At 38.8% G+C, this 23,192-nt stretch overlaps 1 long non-coding RNA gene across 2 annotated transcripts in view; it reads right to left on the minus strand.

The window, feature by feature from the left end:
- LOC141570676 (uncharacterized) overlaps positions 1–23,192 on the minus strand; it is a 202,951-nt gene that overhangs the window by 172,473 nt on the left and 7,286 nt on the right. The window lies entirely within an intron of this gene.

Below are 23,192 nucleotides of genomic sequence, written 5' to 3' on the forward strand. Positions count from 1 at the left end.
ATGACACCTTTTTTCTTTCTAATAGTTTTTCACTATGGGTGAAAACTGACAAGGCTTAACAAATATAATCCTGTCAAAATTCCAGTTTTAAGAATGCTAACCAAGTGGCCATGGCCCCAGATTCCAGGAAGCCTGAAGACAATGAGGGCTACAGTTTCCACACCCCTTTTCTGGACTCCTTCTGAGCTAAGTGTGGGCGATGGCTGCATGCCACATATGGTGAGACTGATGCCGGATTCATCTCCTGATTCAGAGTCGTATTGGACACAGACATAGCTTGTACCACCATTAGATCTGGTAGCTTGGCTTCTTTATTTCATTGTCAGGTTTTGGATGCATAGTCACCCCCTTTTTGTCCCAAATCAGTGTAGTGTTTCTGCAGTTTGTTCTTATTCTGGGGCTTTCTACACCTATCCCTCAAATATTCAGATTGCCCAGGTTCAGTGTATCATGTACTGATTTTGCATCAGACTTAAACACTTATGGTTCCAAGCCTGGGATCTTAACCCTTCTCTAAGCCCTCGAGTAAGGAAAAGCGTCTCCCATGCCAGTCCAAGCCTCCTTCCTTAGCTGTCAGGCTGCCCTGCACTAACCTGCAGTCGCTCCTTTTGTCTTCCTGGTGGTCTCCAGGGCTTTGTCTGTGTGATCCAGCTCTCTGCCCAGTCCCATTTTTCTCTGCATTTTTTGCCTAAAACATTGTTTTATTGGAATGATGAGACTAGTTTGACATGTCAGAGTTCGAATAAATTCTTCTCACAGTCCAAACAACATTGTGAATCCTTAGCTCATTTGAAGACAAGAAATGACAAATAAACCTTGAGTCCAATAAATTATTAATAAATTTCTGATGGATTACACTAGGTTCGCCTACTTTTCAAAAGCCTCTATGTGACATAATTTATGTCCTTTTCCTCATCTCTCTGAGGAAATGGCTCTTTACCAGGTTAAGCCTTTTTACATAGGTGGCAAAACTAATTGATAATTTAGCTCACTTAGGGATATTCTCTGACTTCCTGACCAGTGAAGACACTACAAGCACTTGCTTATAAAATGATTGTCCCTTTCTTTTTTAAAATGTACTTGTAGATCTCTTTGGAATCCTCTCTTTGAATGGCTTAGTTGGTTGAAATATAAAGTGGAATTGATTGGCCCTACAAAAAGGAAAGAAGTATGGGCCCCTCTCTTTCTCATGTTTTTGCCATCTTGGCGATGGTTACCATTTATCAAAACAAGTCTATCCTTAGCAATACTTTCCAACTGGCTCCCAGATCAATCAACGTGCCTGTAAATATTTTGCTTTCAGCGCTCTGCCCTCACATAAGTACCCAGAGGAATAAATGCCTATTTTTCCAACCACTTTCTGACTAATCCATTTAGTACCTGCTCCAAAAAATAAACAGGCTTTCATTAAAAATGCTTTCCAAATACTACCAATTTTCCTCTCAAACTGTGTAGCTTAACACAGCCACTGACTCTAGCATATGCCTAATCTGATTTTAAAAGGAAAAAAGAAAAAAATGGCCACAAATGTGAATACAAGAGTCTAGGACGTCCACCATTTTAGCAAGGACTGACAGTACACACACATAATGAGTCCAGCCCCTCCCTTGAATGAAGACTCTTGAGAATTTGAAAAATGTACACATTGAATTGATCTATTCATGTCATGGACAAAACTGACAAGTGAGAGGCTTTAGATTATTCTACTCCCTAGCCTACAAGATAAAGAATTATCATTTACAACCATAATATTTTCACCATTATTGAAAATAGTAGCTATAACTCTTGCTTTGTACCTAAACTTTTTATTTAACTGAGCTAAGAAACTTGATTAAAATTCCATTTGGTGTTATAATTTAAAAACAAGTGAGATGACACCTCTAAGAATACATATACATCCCCTTTTTTGAGTCATTTTGAAGGATTATAGAAATAAATGAAATTCACAACAAAAACAGTACAAGTGAGAATTGGTCCCTGTGGGTGTGTGGGGATTGAGGATAAGAGAGGAAATGATAAATTGGGAAAGGAGAACAGGATGCATATCTCTTTAGGCCACAGAAAATAACATGGGAAACTGGGAGAGAGTGTAGGAAGGGTTTTCTCCAACTTTTTCCCCCCACAGGAAATCACTAATACTTTCTGAGAAAAGGGATAAGCTGTCCAGTTTTTATCCATTAGTGAGACAGCAATTTCTACACTTAAGCATATTAGTGAGCGCTGCCCTTTATAATAGCTCAAGAAAATACTGCTTAGAAAACACTTGACAGCAATCTCCATTGTTTCTAAAGTAAACTCACCCTATTTTATATGTAGCTCCAAAAATGTGACTTCTAAAGAACAACAAGCAGATTAATATAGGAAATTCTAAGACCCTGCTAAACATACTCCAGTGTAATGTAATCCTTATCCAGAAACAACTGAAGCAAAACGGGCAGCATGCAGAAATGTATGCTTTTTTAAGGAGCATTTTAAATTGGAATATATGACATGCCAGCCTTTTTGAGAACCTTTGGTAGAAGCAGCTGAGTGGAGCTATTTAGTGCCTCCATTTCCCTCCTTGTACCCTCCTCTGAATGTGACCACTACAGGAGAAGTAGATCCAGCTCATAACAAATGTGATCTGGCATCTTTAACCCAGAGTGACAATTTAAAAGGCCAAGTCACTTTCCATGGAGGAAGAGGCTGGGATAGCTCCCTCTACTCTCTTCTCCCCTGATATAGGGCTTTACTCCCTGGGTTGTCCTCAGAATTAAGCTGGAAACCCAGCGAGCAGACATAGCTTTGATCTAGTAAAAGACTGCAGGATCAACTCCCTGACTAACTTCCATCTCCAGAATTTAACAACCCACCAACCTTTCCCTAAGCCATTGTCACTAGATCATGATGAAAAAACATGCAGATCTCTACTTCAATCACAACTTCTGATTCAGAGGAGGAAATGATGGCATTAGCAGTCAAAAGCTATTCACAGAGCTTCCGATCTTTTCCACCTTCTATTAGGTTGGTGCAATTGCGGTTTTTGCAATTAGTTTTAACCTTTTAAACCGCAGTTACTTTTGCACCAACCTAATAGTAATATATGATTCTTTATATAGTACTATTTTTTATAATGACTCCAAAGAAATAGGCTATTTGGCTATTTTGGGATCATTACACAATCTTTTATAATTATTTAGAGATCTCTTCCTACATTTACAGACTTGAAGACAATAGAGAAATTACACTGTGGACTCTCATGAAATAAGCACATATTCAATACAATGCCATGTTGAAATTTTGAGGTGGGTGAGTGTTAGTTTATGGGTGTGGTGTAACCTTAATGAAAATACCCCTACATGACTAAAAATAATATCTAATTTCTGTTACTATTTGGTACGTAAATCTCTAAAGGATCTCTTTCTGCATTTCTGTTTTAGAATCTCTACGTCCCACACCTGCTAACTCAGATTGCATTGTTTTCTTGACATGTATGGGGGTTAAGTCCTACCAGGTTAGCATTCTGACTGCTAGAAGGCTAATAGAACTATGCAACATACCAATATGTGTCTTAACTGATAACTAAAATTCATATTTTTGAGATCCATTCAAAACCCTTGAAATGCCAGGTGGCATTAAATATCTCTGTGCTCTTCTTTCCCACGGGTATGGGCTGAACTGTGCCTCCCCAAAATTCTTATGTTGAGGAACTCACACTACCTCAGAATGTGACCATATGTATTTGGAGGTAGAGTCTTTACAGAGGTAATTAAGTTAAAATGAGGTCATTAGGGTGGATTCTAATCCATATGACTGATGTCCTTATAAGAAGAGGAAATTTAGACACAGACACGTACAGAGGAAAGACAATGTGAAGACACAGGGAGAAGACGACTATCCACCAGCCAAAGAGAACCTAGAACATCCTTTCCTCATGTCCCTCAGAAGGAACCAGTCCTGCTGACACGTTCATCTTGGACTTCTAGTCTTCAGAACTGTAAGAAAATAAATTTCTGTTGTTTAAGACACTCAGTCTTGGTGTACTTCATTATGGCAGCCCTAGCAAACCAATACATTTACCAAAGGAGGGATAGTGCAGGAAGTTTTAAGATGCCAAAAGGACAGATTGTCAAACAGTAGGAAATGGGGAAGCTCATTAAAGTGACAAATGGGAGCCAACAGGTTACATAAGAATACAACTGTTAATGCACTCCCCATAAAGGAAAGGATTAATTTTAGGTCCTGCTGGACCTGCAAAAGGTGTAAATTAAAAAAAGAAAAACTATCTCTCCAATCCTAATTTAACAACAAGAATAAAAAACAGAGAACTCTGAAATATATGAAGATACAAATTATCAAGAGAAATCTGCCATATTAAAAGTATAGTAGGGTGTTGAGTTACAATCAGTAGTTCTAACACATGAATACATAAGATAGAATACAAAGATATAAGTCTTTCAAGCTACACTGTGGCAAATTTGGGGATTCCTTTACAATGCTTAAAAAAGTCTCACTGACTTACTCACTGGAAAATGGTAATAAAAACAGTCCCAAGGTAATTGTAGCACAGTGCAATTTTGGCTGGTAAGAAATAGATTTCAGTTAAATTTATAGAATCATTGATAATGGATTTTCCCAATGTAATTTTTAATACCTATAAATTTCCTTCTAATCAACACTGATACATAAAAGGCAACTTGAAACAAGTCATTAAGAAATTTGGCCCTCTGTTTCCCCATTATAAAATGGAAAATATGTAAGTTATAGATGCATAAATATCTGAGATACTCAGATTGAACTTTTATCTTTCTCGACAGGAGCTATAAGACGTGGCACAAGCTAAGGGAATACAACATACAATCAGTGACTTTAGTTTTGTTCTGATCATTCTCATTGCATCATCCTGCTCACTAGGGTAGAGAAATGCACCACCTAATGTTTCACAGAAGAGAAAGCACTTTTCTGTCTCTTGTGTCCTGGAGAAGATTGAATTTTCTTAATTGTACATCATGCTTTTGTCTTAAGCATCAACCCTCCATTTGGTTTTCTATCCATGAGCCAGAATATTGGGCTGATTATTATTCTGCAAGCACACGCTTTGCCAAGCTTTACCATTATTTTTCATTAGTTTCAATTCTGGAGGGAAGGAGATAGAGCCTATGTAGGTGATGGATGGGGTTAAGGGCCCAAGGACTAACACTGCTGGGTGATATATGGACGTATTGGAGTAATATGCACTAAAAGTGAGGAGGCAGCATGGAGCAGTTGGCAGGACAACATGCAGCCTAAATTACATCATTCATTTAATAGGCGTAACATATGGCAGCTATTAGATCTTCAAAACAAAGCAAGGCTAACCCATACTCTCATGGAAAAGAAGTTTCCATTCTTATTTTTTTTAATAAAAGGCCTCAGTCTAAGTTGCTGCCAATTCCAACACAATAATAACATATATTTCTAAATGCAATAATAATATAGACCTTGCTAAGAAATTAACATGATAATATATAAAATGTTACATGTTCTTGTTTTTGTCTTTTACAAGTTTTTAAAAGAGAAATGTAGAAACTCAATTGGATAATTTCATGGTTTTAAGTAGCAAATGAATTCTGTAATATATATATGAGTAAGTCAGCTCGTAATTGTTTTCAGAATAAAGGATACAAATGTTCTATATTAAAGCTGGCCTTTGCTTAAAGCAATTGAAACATATCTTCAATCTTGCCACTTTCCAATTAATCTCATTTTTGTGTTACAAAAACATAGAAGAAAACTCCAGTGATCTTTTGGGGAACTGATTTTGCCCTTGTTCTACACTGTTTTCAAAGTTACCCTAAGCAGGTTGAGAAAGAGGGGTTGGGGGAGAGACAGAAAGAAAGAATGAGAAGGTACAATCACTTTCACTCCATTAATAATCATTGGAAATTGTTTTTAATCATACTTAAGTAAAGTGAAACCCTTCACCTAGATGACAGCTATTCCCCTGAGTGACCCATAAGGTCTCAGGCACTTTGCAAACACTCCAGAAGGGAAAGGGCCTAGGACTGACAGATGAATACAAAACAACTTTGCACCAAAATTCAAATAGGTATGCAGAAGTTCAGTCATTCCTCATTGCCTACCTCTGAATTCTATGCTTCATCCATGTGATTCCCAGGCATGACCCAGGGTGCAATTCTCCCTTGACCCTTGAATTTAATCCCATCCAGTTTAGCCTTTTGCTTCTTTGATCTGATGTCTCCCTTCCATCCTACCTCGCTTATAACATTGTCTAAGCATCCTATGCAATATCACTCTTCTGCCCATAAATTTCCAACATTTTTAACGTTTTTAAGAATCTCATTTCTCTCCCCAGTATCCATTTACCTTTTTCCAGATTGCATTAACCCCAACTTTCCTCTGGGACACCAACTTCTTCCTCATTCTGCCCAAGTGCTTATAGTGGAGTTAACTCTACCCCTGTGTGCAAGAATTAAAGAATAATCAATCAAAGAACAATATTCTAGCTTGCATCTCTTACCATCCTCCTACTCTTTGTGACGATGATGAGTTTAGAATGGCCATGTGAACTAATCAGATCCAATGAGATGCAAGGAGATGCTCTAGGACCGTCACCAAGGACCAACTCTGTTCTGTTCCATATAACATGGGGTCATGGAGACCTGGAGTATTGGTAGATATACTTCCAGTACATGAAACCTAAGAATGAAGTCACAGTGAATGATCCAAATCTAAGAGACCTCTATACTGCCACTTATTTCTTATATTATTATTTAACTGTCTCAGGAGTGGAACTGGATATCCCTTAAGATCAAGTTCCTGCATGTTTCTTAGTACCAACAACTGTGTCTAATATAGTTCTGTTCTTACTCTATCAAAAGAGGGAGAATTATAATAATATAATAATGTGTACACCTTTGTTCCACATTCCATTTACATCCCCAATTAAGATTAATCTGAGATTCTGAACATGTTGTATGAATAAAATCATAAAATAAAATTTAAGAAAGATGAATCCGAGAGATGTAAAGTGCTCTTCCCTTGATGTACCCCTCATAGTGTGAGCACCTCGCCACACTGAATGTGATTCCAGAATGCAAAGGAACTTTTTAAAATACAACACTGTCCCCAAACACAAGGCATCCACTTCATACGGAGAGCAACTGAAGACTTAGGAAAGTTTTAAGGTAATTTTCATTGTTAATTTTTGCCTTAAGTGCTGATTTTATGATCACCCCCCTGAATAATGTGTCTCTCCTTTGTATGACAAGCTAGTGCAGACAGACCATGGCCATACTAAATTCAGAAGAAGAGACTGATGTGATTTGAGGGTCTGTAGCAGGGACTTGCTATTACATTTCTTGATATCATATTGTAGGAGAAACTTGTCTACTTCTCAAGGCCTAAGTTCTTTGTCTCCAGAAACTCACTTGGAATGCCCAAAGTGCTGTTATGATGAAAACGATTTGCGTTTACCTCAGCGAAAGTGACCTACGGACCTCTGATCATCATTGATTGTCACGAGTTCATGAGGCGGGGAGAGGTTGAACCACAGAGAATTTCCAACATATGTATGAGAAAGTGTAAACCTTTGGGTTTTTATAAAACTTTTTTTCTTTTTTATACAATCCTTGGTTTCTCAGGCTTATTATGGCTTCTGCCAAAGAGAGTTGATGAGTATGAACATAAGAACCTGAAGGTCTCAGGACCTGGTATTAGAATGAGACTTCAGAGAGGTGTCAGGCCTAAAACAGATTGAGATTCATCGAGCAAGGTGGGCCATAGACAGTCTCACACAGATGTCTGTGTCCTAGCATGGTATTCAAGCACAGAACACCTCTACCTCCTCTGGCCTGGCATAGAAAAAGAAGCAGAGAGAGTGATCTGACTGGAAAAGGACTTGGAGACTGCTCCACGTAAAGAACAGAGAAAATGTGGAGACCCACATGTTAGGACAGTGGAGTCTGCACATCCCAGTGTGGGAAACTGCTGCTGCTTCAAGGCCGCTGGTGCATAGGAAACATGAGAAGCTGCTTCTGGCCCTACTTGCCCCACAGCAGTTCCTCTAGGACCGTACCCAGGCACCAGGGCTTGGAGGCCATCTTTGAGGCTCAACTGGTTTCCCTTCTTACCCTCCAACCCAGGAAATCCTTCTCACATCCTGGGGGAAGCCCTGTTCTCTTCCTCCTACTTCTTCTAAATATTTTGTCCACACCTAAAATACTTAGTTCCCTAAGGACTTAAGGTTTTGGAACGTAATTCTGGCGAGGCGCTTTCTACACTGTCACTTCCCTTCCCTGAGGTGATGAGCTCAGAGCTGACCATCTGCTCCAACGGAGAGAGGAAGGAAGTGCCAAAAATAATACAATAATAAATATCAGAGATATTATTCAACCATATTCTTCTCCTGAATTATTTACATCCCTGCAAAGAAAATTTATCCTACAGTATACAGACATTACTCCTCATCCTCACCTTCTACATACCTTTTGCCAATGAGGAAACTAAGGCCCAGAGAGCTGAAGTGTTCACAGTCCCTTTCAAAGTATAGAGCAATGGCTAAGAACATAAGCTCTGGAATCAGCTACCAGCTTCCAGGGTTAAATCCTGGCTCTATAATAGCTATGTGCTCTCGGGAAAATTCCTTAATCTCTCTGGCCTGTATCTTTTCCTCTATAAAATGAGTGTGGTTATAACAGTGTCTGCCTCACTGAGGTGTTATGATTAAACACGAGAGTATAAGTAAAAGGCTTTGAGCAGTAGCTAGCACATAGTGAATGTTCTATGTGCTGTATATATGTTAATGACTGGTTTTCATTTGTCCAAAAACATGAGCCAATTAGTAGCAGAGCGGGACCACAAACTGAGCTTTTCCAAATTCCTGCCTGCTGCTCCCCCCTGTGCCAGCCTCCCTGTCACTGTGCCAGCAACAAGGTCCTGGGCCAATATTAAGAAATCAATATATGTTTATTGGATGAGTACAAAGGTGTCCACAAAGCAGAAACTCACATGTGTAGGAATTTTCAGTGATAATAATGGCAAGTCAAGTGGGTCCTCATTAAAATAATGATTTACTTAGGAAAATATTCAGAACATATTTCTAAGGATTCCACAAATTTGATACCAATGGTGTTAAATATATGTATACATAAAAATATATAAAAATAATTTGGAAATTGTATGCATCAAAATGTTAACACTATAGTATATAATTTGGAGCAGATTTAGTTGTTTTCCTTTGGGCTTTTCGTTTTTTTTAAGTGTTAGGCAAGGAGCATGAATTATTTTTTTAACAAGAAGAAACAGTTTTATTTAAAGGTAGATGGACATAATTTAAAAATGAGTTGAATACAAATGGAGAAATTACTTTATTATCCTTTTCTAGTAATTCTTCGTAACTTCCCAATTTCATAATACAATTTTTATGGAATTCAATATGAACAACTCAAGATTATGAATAACTACATTCAGCTTCAATTAGAATTACTAATTGTTCCACTACTGTTCACATGACACCTGGTAGAAGTGACGCTCAGGTGGTTGGGGCTACATAGCCTATAGTGCACAGGTGCTATCTAATTAACAACAACAGCAACAAGTTTTCCAAAAATCTCAGGTAGACCACATCCTGGGGTCAGAAATGTCATACTTGGCTTGCAGCTATCATACACTCCTAAGTGAATGAATAAATACACATATAAATGACCAATAATAATAGACACAATGTAGTTTGTGACATTATGTCAAAAGTTACCGCAAGCAAAACATTTCATCCATCTGTGGTTTTGTTTTTCAAAGCTTCCTCCTCCTCCTCCTCCTCTCCCTCTGTCCATTCTAATTAACTGGAGTGAATGGATAGAACGGTGGACTACTGGGTGTGGTGGGCAGCCTCTAAAATGATCCCCAGTGATTCCTACTCCTTGTAACCATGTCCATCTATAACCCACCAACCCTCCTTGAGTTGGCTAGAATAGTGACTCACTTGTAAACACAAACACAAAATGGCAAAAGCAATAGTTTGTCACTTGCAAGAATAGGTTACAAAAAGACTGTGATTTCTGTATTGGGCACCCTCTCTGCCTCTCTTGATCTGAGGGACGCCAGCTGCCATGTTGTGAGCTGTTCTATGATTGTTTCTTGCCACGTAGGAACTGATATCGCCACCCAACAGCCACCAAAGACTTCCATACAAGGAGGGCTACCAACACCATGTAGGTGAGCCTGGGGAAGTAGACCCGTCCCAGTGGAGGTTTGAAAAGATTACAGCTCCAAATGTCACCCTGATTGCAGCCTTGGGAGGGACCAGAGGCACCCAGCTAAGCCACACCCAGATGCCTGACCCATAGAAACTATGAGATAATAATGTCTATTGTTTTAAGCCAATGAGTTTGGGGGTAATTTGTCATGCAGCAATAGATAACTAATAGACAGCGGGACACAAAGAAAACTTAAACCAATATCATACAATGTAATAAAAACAAATAGAAGAAGCATAAAAGCTAGAACAATTTGGGCAACAAAATAATGTGTTAGATCATAAAGTAAAATTGGATGATAAAATAAATATATAATAAATATACACTGATACTGATATAAAAAAATAATTGAAGAGAGGAAGAAAGACCTATTTATTACAGAAAAATTTCAAATAATACACACTCCCCACCCCAACTCCAAGGAGGTATAGCTACTTTCCCTCCTCCTTGAGTGTTGGCTGGACCAAAAGACTTGCTTCCAAAGAATAGAGTGCAGAAAGGGAAAATAGTGACTTTACCGTGGAGAAATCTGGGAAACTCTCCCGTATCTAAGTGATCAACATCAGCAGAGATAAATCATGTGGATCTAGACACCATTTATGACGTGATGAGCGGCACTGCACCTCTATGGTATTCTTCCCCAGAACTCATAACCCAGTCTCATCATGGGAAAAATAGCAAACAAACCCACAGAGGGGGATATTCTGCAAAATATATGACCAGTACTGTGCGAGACCACCAAGGTCATGAAAAACGAGGAAAAACTGGAAAACTGTCACAGCCCAGAGGAGACCATGGAGACATGACAACTAATGCTGCGTGGTATCCTGGATTGGATCCTACAACACAAAATGGACATCAGTAAAAAACCAAAAACAAAAAAGCCTTCTCCTTTTCTCCCTGTGTGTCTCTCCTGTGTGTGTTTTTATAAGGACGTTTGTTATCAGATTTAAGGTCCACTCAGATAATCCAGAATAATTTCATCTCAAGATTCTTAATTTCATTACATCTGCAAAGATTCTTTTTTCCAAATAAGGTCACATTCACAGATTCCAGGGCTAGGGTGTGGACATATACCAAGGGTGCCATAAAAATGTATACAAGTGGACACTTTGGTCTGTCACGCCTGGCATGATGTGGGTTGTGAGGAGGGAGAAGGGCAGCACAGGGTTAAGAAAAGACAGAGGCCAGTAATAGAGTGCAAGCACGGGCCAAGGGGAACAGGCTCAGGGACTGAACCCTGAATCGGGCCAATGTGTAGTTTTTATTGGTAAACTTCTAAAGAGGTAATGATTGTTAATCTCAAGATCTGTATGTTAGTAGCCTGTTGGCTGTCTTTCCAAAAGTTCCCATTGTGTTCCAGCCTGAACTTTGCCTTCACACACACGCACATCTCCAAGGAATCCATTGAAGGGGAGGGACTGATATAATTGCATCGGGTCTCAGTTTGCTGAGACTTCCCCTCAAAGGAGCTTTTCTGATATCTCTCCATTGGGTCTCAGTTTGCTGAGGCACTCCATTGTGAAATCCTGGGAAGAGCGCGGGGGAACAAATGGTTTGGCAACTGTCAAGCAACATTGGTCAACGTTGCACAAGCAGTAGTTCGCTGTAATCAGAAGTGTCTGGACGCTGATGGTAACCACTTTGAGCACCTCTTGTAATTGCTGAAGTCAAACGTGACTTGTATTCATCTTTTGTTATTGGTATATATTGAGTATTACAATTTTAACTTTTTCCTTTCTTAAAATGTGTATATGTGTTTTTGTCACCTTCTGTATTTTGGGGCCACCATTCAACCCACTGTAGATGTTAACATTAGGGGAAGATGGGTGAAGCATATATGGGAACTTGCTATACTTTCTTGGCAAATTTTCTGTACATGTAAAATTATTCCAAAATAAAAAGTGTATTTAAAAAAATAGTTAACATACTCAAACAAAGTTGGCTTATGACATAAAATTCAGAGACTGAAACAGTAAAAAGCATCCACAAGACAGACATCCCTTTATAGACAGCAAAATTGGTGGTGGTGGTTACCTATACGTTTCTAAAGAATAACACTTAGATTAATGACAACACTCTAGAAGACACTTGGATTATATTTTGGTTTTGTAAGCATGTCTAAGTCACCAAAGATGGAAAAGTGTCCCGACCTTCCAATATCTTCAACCGGAACTTGGAGGTAAAGAATCTGAAATCATTTCATGTTTGGTTACTTTCCCTCCCCTTTTTATTACAGATTTAGAAGAAAAGGGTCGGTCAATCACTGAGAAAAAAAATATTATTTGCAGATTCAACAACTGTTTGATTTTCTTTGCATGCTTGTCACATCACAGTAAAATTTCAAACTTTACAAAATTTGCTCTAATTTATTCAGTGCTTTGAACAAGTGCAAGATAAATGATCCCAATGACTGCTCCTTCCTCTGTATTCATCAACTAAGGCATCCCCACAGGTCAAACCTGTGATTTAAAAGCTTGAAATGATTATGTGGAGTTGTCCTACTTGAACTGTTCTGGTCTCCTTTCTGAGACACATTCCTATTAAATGGTCATTACCTATTTTCTTTTAATTTCTTCAGGTTATTTTCTTTAATATTATAAAATGGGATCTATTGTCTCAAATGGTTCATGCCTGAGAAGTGATTTCAGCCTTGTTCATAATTCTCACTTGTGGTTAGAACTCTGCACCTTTTTGGTATAGGGAAAAGGGTCTGCTGTCAGATGACAGTCACATTCAGAAAAAAAAACTCACAGACATGGAGTACAGGAATGTCAGGTCCCAAAGCCCTGGGATCCAGCCTTAACTGTAGGCCAAACTTCTCTGACTTAGGCTGGAGGCAGAACGGCCACCCTCTCTTTCCCGAGTCATCCAATGCCAGAATACAGATGAAAATTGACAGAAAAGAGGGGCACTTGATTCTCCATTCCAATGTTCTCTGTGCTTCCGCACAAATCTTCTTAAAACAAGTCATTTAGGAAGCTCCTCAGGGAGTGTGATTCCTGTCTTGCTCCCTCTAAAGAGAACACACTACACTTCTTCTCATAACCCATCTTTTCCTGACCACCAGATTCTAAAATCAGAATCCTTTTGGTGTTTAATGTGGCACATTTACCAATATAGTGAAAAGAAGGTGAAGATATAAGATCCATGATGTTTGAAAACTATATATATCACCTTTTCCCCTAGTAACCAGTTTGTAAATCATAAAACCATCTGCTTTCCTCACCATCCATAGATGTCCTCCTTCACCTCTTCCCGTCTCATTTGAACCATTTGAACATCCCCTTCTCTCATCCCTACATATATCCCAAACCTGAGTCCTAGTCATCCCACCTCAAACCAAATGATCTCTGAGATATTCCCAAGTGTTCAGTCTACTCGCCTGGTGTTAGAAGCCCTTCTTCATTCAGTTCCTGCCATTTGTATTCTTTCGTTTTCCACCATCTGTTTCTTTCTATGCCCTCCCGATCGTCCTTTCTTCACAGCAATCCCGCATTTTAATTATTCAATTTCACGAGATAAAATTGCCTACATGACCACTTCCTCCCACCAACACCCTAAGGACTGTTCTAGAGGAATAATGATAACACTCAGACTTCTAAGTGAGGCGTGCAAGGAGGGTTTGAGCTAAATTATTTTGGTAGAGGCACAACGTGGGGCAGCTGGGTCTTGCAATACCGGGCTCTGTGTGCATTGTCTCTGTTCCCCATGTTCTATCCCTTTGAGGAGACTTGGGGAGGGCTGTCTCTGGAATATGCATGGAGCTGTTCACACTGGGCTATGAGATCCCTCACCTTAAATGACAGCCACTGTCACTACTACTTTCCTTAGAATCCCACAGGACTGAGGTCCACGGCCTCTTGCTTCTGTTTATGGACAGACTTCCTCCCAATTTATGGATCTTCACCACCTCCCAGCTTCCCATTTGCCTGAACTCATGGTTTTTCCACTCTAAAGTATCATTTAAGAACTTACTAGATACTACAAGTTATTTTATCTATTCTCCTAAAATAACATCTGGTCTTTCAAATCTAGCCTGTGATACAAACATGACAATACGAACATTTTGTTGTGGATACGAATATGAATAAAAATGCTTGTATGTGTAGCTCAAGAATAACCTATTCACAGAAAGTTAATACCATTATTATAATGAAGAACTCTTCATAATAACTTAGAAATCATTCAAAAGTGATCTAAGAATAAGACTTCAGAAACTAATTAAGTTGCGACATCTGGACTGCATAGATCAATCAGCAAATCTAGAGAGAAATGTTGAAAGAGTAAGATTTTCAGTCAGACAATTAAGGCTCAAATCCTGTCTCTGCTGCTTAGTAGCCATGTGACCTGGAGTAAATTTCTTAACTTTTAAAGTGTATGCACATAATACCTTTTTTTGGTAAATTAGTTGTGCTCTCATTTTTTTCATGCCTCCCTATATCCATTTCCTTTGACTTTCAGCTCCTCCCATTAAAAGTGGACACTATTTCCTCATGTCCTGAATCAGCGCTGGCCTTGAACTCTGGCCAGGAGGATGCAACAAGCAGAAGGAGCAAAGTACATGTGTCTGCCCTGAGCCTTGGGAGGACTTCGTGTCTCCACTCACTCTCCTGGAACCCTGCAAGGTCCACTGAACAAGCCTGGGCAAGCCAGCCAGAGACACAGTGTCCAGTCATCCCTGTGGGCCTAGCTGAAAAGACCACCAAATCCAGACCTATGAGAGAGGCCATCCGAAACTAGTAAATCCCCAGAAACCTGACAACTTACTGCAGACTCATAAGCAAGCCCATTTAAGACCAGCTGAGCCTGGTCTAAACCAGAAGAATCACCCAACCAAGCCACAGACTTGGTTAAATAAATTCTTATTGCTTCAAGTCCCTAAGATTTGGGACAGTTAGTTACCCAGCAATAGTGAACTGATTACAGGTTGTTGTGAAGGTTAAATGAAAAAAAAAAAAAAAGAAATCAATATACTTACTATAGTGCTTAGTACCTAGCAGATGCTCGATAAATTGGTTATTTGTATTACCATCATATCAAAATCATCTGTATTTTTATGTATATGAAGTAATATTTCATCAAAGAGCTTTTTCTAATATTTCTGTTTGAAGTCTGTATTAGGATACAGATGACAGAAATACAAATCAATTTATACAAAAGAAAAAAAGGAGTGGTTTATGAGAGCTGACAGCCGACAGAACGAGATCCAGTCCTCAAACATCACCACTTCTCTCCTTTCCTCTCTGCCTTTCTTTGCGCAGGCCTCATTCTGATGGTTGCAGACAGGCTGACTCCACGGGATGATAAAGTCCTCAGCTATCCTTCCCGTTCCAGGAACACCGAAGCAAAAGCACTTTTGCCTATTGACTCTCCTACAGGCAAGTCCTAGACAAGGGCTCTCATTGGCCCAGCTTGGGTCATGTGTCGTATCTAAACCAATCACAATGGCCGGGTGGCTAGGACTCTCTGACCCTGTTCGTTAGGTCATGTGCTGATCCCTGTGTAAAGAGAGGAAGAGAACCTGCACTAAAGAATTAGGGAAGGAGAAGAAATGTGCAGGGTTGTAAAAATGAGACTACCAGACCTAGAATAATAAATTCTGCTGTTGCCACCCTCCAATTCATTACATGTACAATTGCCCCTCATTATCACTGGACTAGATCTTTGGACTTGGAGTCTACAGTCCAGTCAGGCAGAAAATAAGCTGCCCTCAGAAATAAAATTCTGGGTTCTTTGCTTTCTTCTCTCTATATAATCACTCCTTATACTCCTCTTAACCACCATGATATAAAGCAGCGCTGGGAACATAAAGGAAATTAAACTAATACATGTGCATTTTTAAGGGAAGGCACTTTATTATACTTGACTTTCCATTCTCTTACCAACATATAAATATTCCAGTTGCATTCTAACAGGGCTTTTGGTAGATACTGAGATTTTAGAGGCTTCAGTTGCCACGGCCGAGTTTATACCTAAGCTTTAAAGATGATGTCTCTTGTGAGCTGAATCATAGGATTGTGGAGAGAAAAGAAAACTCCAAGATCATTCAAATCTAAATTGGATGAAAATAGCAAAGACATCTCAAGTGACAGGCTTTGGGGCCACGGGTACTGTAATCGTTGCTACTGCTGTTCAGTGTGTGACACAGTAGATGCCATATGTATAAATATGCAATCCCAGTACAGTGCTAACCTGTGAAAACCCTTCACTCAATATCACTGCAAAGACTGAATGTCCTATAAAAGTGAAAATTAATAATTACACAATCTAGTGTCATTTATAACAAACTAATGCTATTGCTCAAGAGATCAATCCAGAAATTAGGAATTCCAGCAAAGAACTGAGCAGATTAAGATGTATGTTGCCCACTCATTCTGTCTATTTTATGACGTGCTAATCAGTGTCTCATTTTTTATTTGAACTGAAATGCACACCTTACGGCATAATTTTAAATAGCTAAGCTAGTTAAAGAAATAATTTGTCTGTGCCAATCCTTTCCAGGGCAGGTCAGAGACTCTTAACAGGAATTTACAGATAATTATATTACCTTAGACAGCAGTGCTCTGAAGAGACATAAAATTGAAGGACAAACTAAGCCTATTTTTCACTGCACACATGAGTAAAAAACGCAGAATTATCTCATGAATTCCAAGAGGTCTGAGGAATTCTTTAATATTTAATTGTGTTTACTTGACCATTCCTTTTACCTTTTGAATTTACTTTGCCTGTGACTTTATCTATAAAATGTAAAAACCACATGTAGACTGAATCAGCAGAATTAACATCGGTAAGACTCTTAAAATACCTGTGCTCAAAATGCCAAATCTTACTAAAGCTTATCTATATAAAGTTTAGCAGAGAGAAACACAAAGAATAACCTTAACACTACATTTAGGCACAAAACACAATCAGTATGCAAATAGAAAGAAAACGTGGAGGTTCAGTTAACTAGAACTTTTCTGGAAAAAAATGTGGCTATACTTATAAAACTAAATTGTGTGTGTGTGTGTGTGTGTGTGTGAGAGGTGAAATGGAAACAGAACTACAAAGCTACAAGAAACTAGGTGAAGCAACTTAGGACCCAACGAGGTAAGGTGACCTGCTATTGACACGGCTATTTGGTGACAAAACCACATCTAAAATCCATCCATCCATGGCCCTGAAATTTCCGCTCACAGTTGTAGCTGGTTTATCTGTTTATTAAGCTGGTTTGCACAGGGTGCAAGCAGAAAGCAGCTTTATTCTTTCTTCCAACTGTCTCCTCAAACCTGCTCTGAACTCCTTTTCTACCCTTAAATGGAAACTTGCGAGGGTCCCATAGCTCTCTCTGTCCCTTTAACTGGCAACAATAGTCTTATTTGGTAATTTTTAAAGTCTCTTTGCTAACAAAATTCCAAAATCTTATCTAATTTTAATTGGCTCCTCTGAGCTATCTTCCTAAGATGCCAGCAGGGGTACGGAGTCAGGTTCTTCTACTTCTCCCTGTCTTGCTCCACCTCTGCCCATGATCACACACTGAATAAGCAGCAGTGACAGGCAGGATGTGAACCTAGAGAGCCCGGCTCTGTTTCCATCTCCCACTCGCTTCTCATCAGCTTCCACTCATGCCCTATTAATAGTCTCCTCCATCAGCCCGATTGCTGGCAGTCCAAACCTCCAGGCAACCCTGTTGGGAGAGGTCCCCTTTAAGGTAACCCCAGTTTGGGTTTAGGGGAAACACACCTCTGCCACACCCCTTCCGTGGTGATGGAGACTGTTCCCACCAAAGCCCTCTCTCTCCTTGGAGCTATTGCCAGGCATGGGTGGCTCCGGCCAGTCTCTGTTGGTGGGCATCACCGTTCTTGAGTCTCCCAAACTCAGGTTCTCCCAGCTGTTACCCTTGGGAGGGTAGGTATCTTGCAGCACACCGAAGACTCGCTCTCACAGCCTTCATCACCAACTCTTCAACTCCAACCCCAGAGGTGAGCAATGGGCCAATACAGGCAGAACTGGTTGCCAATCATGTAACACACCTGCTTAGGTAACCCCTTTAGGATTTGGAAATATTTGGCACCTATTGTGTTTATCCTGGCACGGGGGCTCTGACTATATAGTCAGAGACAATAGGAATAAAGGTCCCATTTAAAATCCTGGTACTGCCTTTGCTGACTAAAGACACTGAAAAGAAAAACCAACATGTATTAGGACCATTGGGATAAACTAATATTGAGAAACTTTCAAAGATGCCTTTTCTTAAACATTCGTTAGTTTAATAATGGATTAATAAAATAACCATAAACCTTTAGAATTGGAAGGACTTTTAAATTCCACTATCTATCGGTTGCTAAGATATTTCCAAGTTCTTCCCCATCCGTGCGTGGACACCCTAATTATGGAAAAATCACCATCTCTTGAAACAGTTTGTTCCCACCTGGGATTGCTTCCAACCATCAGAAAGTCATTATGTGAAACTCAAAACTGTCTCTTTAAGGTTTCCACACCCTTGGTCTTAATTTGATCCCTTGAGATCACACAGAACAAGTGTAATCCCTCTCTCACATGACAGAGCTCCAAATATGTGAAGCCAGTGTCACTCCATCCTCTGACTCTGCATTTTCTAATACCCTATTCTGTCAGCCCTTCCCTTTATAACACAGCTTCTATTGATCTTTTTTATTATTATTAGTTTCAGGTGTACAAAGCAACATAATAGTTAGACATTTATAACGCTCACAAAGTGATAACCCCCCCAAGCTACTACTCCTCTGACATCTTATATAGCTGTTACAATACCATTGACTATCTTTCTTATGCTATATTCCACCTCCCGTGACTATATATATATATTTTTTTTCTTATAGTTGACATACAATATTATTCTACTTCAGCTTCAGTTTTACAGCACATTGGTCAGGCATCTATACAGCCTATGAAGTGACCCCCTTGAAAAGTCCAGTGCCCATCTGGCACCCTACCTAATCTTTACAAACCTGTTGATTATATTCCCCATTCTGTATTTCATATCCCCATGACTATTTGTGTCTACTAATTTGCTATTTCTAATCCCTTCACCTTCTCCCCCATCCCCTCCCCTCTCCCATCTAGCAACCAACAGGTTTTTTTTCCATATCTCTGAGTCTATTTCTGTTTTGTTCACTCATTTATTCTGTTCTTTAGATTCCACACATAAGTGAGATCATATGGTATCTGTCTTTCTCAGTCTGACTTATTTCACTTAATACCCTCTAGGTCCATCCATGTTATTGCAAATGATAAGATTTCATTCAATGCTCTTGTTATCTTGCATGTTTCTTTTGTGAGTGGTCCCTGGCCTTCCTTCCTATGCCCCACCTGAGGTGTAGCACCTAGAATTGAAGAGAGGGGGGCTGAACCCATAGAAGAGGGGACATCTCTCTCCTTCACCAGACCACACCTTCTGACTAATGAAATCTAAGTGAACATTTACTCTGCTGACAGCCATGGTACACAGCTGGTTTATACTACAGTCACGGCCAACTACATTCCTTTAAGCCTTCCAGGCAGGCCACAGCTAAGATATGACCTACCCTGTGTACATGCTGTTGATTTCAGGACGCAAGTCATGGCCTTTACATATGTTCTCTTTAAAATCATTCTTCTAACACTTACCAGGTTCAACTAGCCTAAGATTTTAGAACTCTGATTGGACCATTTAATTTATTCTCTTTAATGTCATATCATCTCAAATTTTATGAGAGTGAATTCAACATCTTCATCCAAATCACCAAACATTCCTCCAATTGATACCAACCTATTAAACAGCACCACCTTGGTAGCTATGCAACTAATATCAATATGCACATTGACACATCTCAGTTCAGCCAGAGGCGTAATATGAGATCTTGCCAGATGCCTTGTTTAAACTCAGATTTCACCGTCCTCCACCCTTCCTAGGTCTGGAGGTCTGGACACCTTGTAAAAAAAGAAAGTTTGCTGCGATGGGCGTTGAAACGATTCTGACTTCTCATGAATAAGTGATGCTGCTTCTAAGGACTCATCCATCCTTTATTTGATAGAATATTACAGCACTGAGACCATGATCATTATTTTGGACCAGGATTTGTTGACCTCCCTCGCCCCTTTTTGAAAGTTTGAAGGATCAGAATCCTGAAACTTCTCCCATCTTTTAGGCCTTCTTGGGCTCTCCATGATTTCTCACTGATTCCTGACAGCGGTTCTGTGTGCTCAGTTTCAAGTTATCTCAGTATTCAGGGATTTCATTTATTCAGCTGAGAGACTTCACATCTCTAATGGAGCAGCTGGGAATTCTCTTCAGTGGCTGAAAACAAATATAACATTAATACAAGCAGAGTCCCTCATTAGAAACCCCAGTTTGGGGTTCTGTGCTCTTTGAGCTCTTCTGCGCCCCACTGGAGCACTTGTCTCCCAGGACATCCTCCAACACTGCTGCTCCTATAAAGAAAGACTCCTCCACCGGGAAAGAGCTATGTTACCGATATGGAAACAGATGTTTCTAAAAATACCCTTGGAAATGTATAGACATGAAACACATGCCACATATATTTAGTCATAAAAACAAAAAAAAATCATATTTTTATATAGCAACCATTTATTTGAAGATATGTGACTAAGCACTGCAATCAAGTCATACCTGACTTCACAAAAAATGAAGACAGATTTAGCTGTCTAACCCACAAAAGAAATGTCTATTTATAATTCAACCCCACTTGCTATGTATATTTCCTGGCAGACTGGCTCCTGACTAAAGCAGCAGCTTTATTTTCCTGATTGGCTTAGAACATGAAGTTCTGGGGCACAGGGAATCTTACCATTCAAAGACGTTTCATTCTTGTCTGGGCTGGAATACATAAGATGTTCTTTTGGGTTACTCCAAGTAACATATTAAAACATGTCCTTCCTATGCGACTTGACCAGATTTAAAAAAAAAAAAAAAAATCAACCTCTTCTCTGAAAAATTAGTATAAAACCAGGTTTAAAAAACACCTGGCGAGGTGGGGTGATTCTACTCAACTGTGGATATTCGATTGCTAACTTCACTCCAGTGAAAGTGTAACTGAATGTGCAACCTACAAACTATAGTGTGGGTTTTGTGCTTGGCTTGTACTGCCACCTGGTGGTTTCTTGCTGGTACTAACATCAGACAGTTAAGGGATTTCTTGAATTAACATTCATTTAACAGTCTCTGCAGTGTCACAGTCATTGATAAGTCAATACTTCCCGTAAGATCTTTTAAATGGGGGTGCAGAAGATATTTCACATAATACCCATATTCACCAAGTTCAGATGAACCACTTCTTATTCAAACACATCATTTATATATGAACACATTAAGCATAATGATTAGTAAATTCATAATGAAAAACCTGTAAGAAAAAAATTTAGGCCCAATCACACCCCAAAATAAGAACAAAATGAAAGAAAGAAAGGTCTCTCTAAACACAGACCTGCCTAGCTTTTAGTTAAAAAAAAAAAAAAAATCCACATCTAACTATCAGAAAACCAAATTGGAAATTTAGGGGTCGAATAGTATTATTACAAATGAGTAGTGTTACAAAAACATTTTTCATAGAATTCCTTAAGGTATTAATACTTCTTGGTATGTTTTAGAATTCATGTTTCTCCTTTGTGAAACATCTCTTTCTGTGTTTGGTTCTACTGGGTTCTCAGTGCTCATATGGATTAACATGAATATTTTATTACTAAGGATTATGTTTGTTATAATTATATTTATTATAAGAATTTGGCCAATTGATACATGGAACTTCTCTTTAATTATTAAAACCAGAAAAGTGTAAAATTTCGCCAAATCAAGATCAATTATTTTCTTACTCCTTTCATTTATTTTTAATACAAATTTTATTTATTATTTTGAAAGGTAATGCTTTCTTATGGTTAAAAAGTAAGTCTCTCTATTATCTCATCATTTATTGCAACCACTTTCTTGCCATTTTCCAGAAACAGCCATTGATTTTAAGTTTAGGAAGCCCTTTCTACAATCAAATATTTTTACTTAACCTTTCTATCATTTGATTTTTTCCCCCACTTAATTCTTTAAACTACATAGGCCTTGTTTTGCTTTATACCAAGTAAAACTCTCCTCTTTCAATATAAGTTACTCTTGCAAGCAACATGTGTGGGGTAAGCCCTCCCTTCTCTGCTGATTTGGGAGGTTAAAATTTAACATATAATAAGAACTGTTAATGAATTATATCTTCCATTGCATTGATAGGTGGTGCCTGTGTCATTATCATATTGATTTAGTTATCTTATAAAGTTTGGTATGTTTTAATATTTAATATTAGACTATGTTTAATATTTAGTATTACAGAAGGAGTTAGTCCTCCATCTTTACTCTTCTTTTTCTAAATGGTTCTGGCTATTCTCATCATTTTCTTATTCCAAATGAACTTCAGAATAATTTTGTTAGGTTCCTAAAGAATTTGACCAAGTTGCTTTAAGGAAGAGACTTTGTGAGAATTACTCTAAATTATAAATTATTTGGGGAAGAGCAGTAGTCTTTACACAAATGTTATTAGAAAACTCAGGATTAGTGATAGGCCCTTCTGATCTTCTTAAACTGGGTGGTTTTTCAAGAACAAATTGATGAAGCAACTCAAATGTGCTTGCAATATGGCAGGAGAGATATGCAGAGAAGTCCCCCTAATTCAGAATAACTAAACATGCTGGATAAAATATTGTTCTAAATGCATGACTGATTTGGTTGAAAAACAGGGGAAGTCGTCAGGGGCCACAAATAAAGGATAGTATGAACCCAAAGCAAGTTCTAGAGCTGGCATTTACCTGGAACATCTACCATGTTTCCCTGAAAATAAGACCTAGCCGGACCTCAGCTTTAATGCGTCCTTTGGAGCAAAAATTAATATAAGACCCGGTCTTATTTTACTGTAATAGAAGACTGGGTCTTAATATAATATAATATATAATAAATATAAT

Source organism: Rhinolophus sinicus, chromosome 3 (assembly GCF_057876585.1).
Source record: "Rhinolophus sinicus isolate RSI-liver-muscle chromosome 3, RSI-T2T, whole genome shotgun sequence".
Lineage (NCBI taxonomy): Eukaryota > Metazoa > Chordata > Mammalia > Chiroptera > Rhinolophidae > Rhinolophus > Rhinolophus sinicus.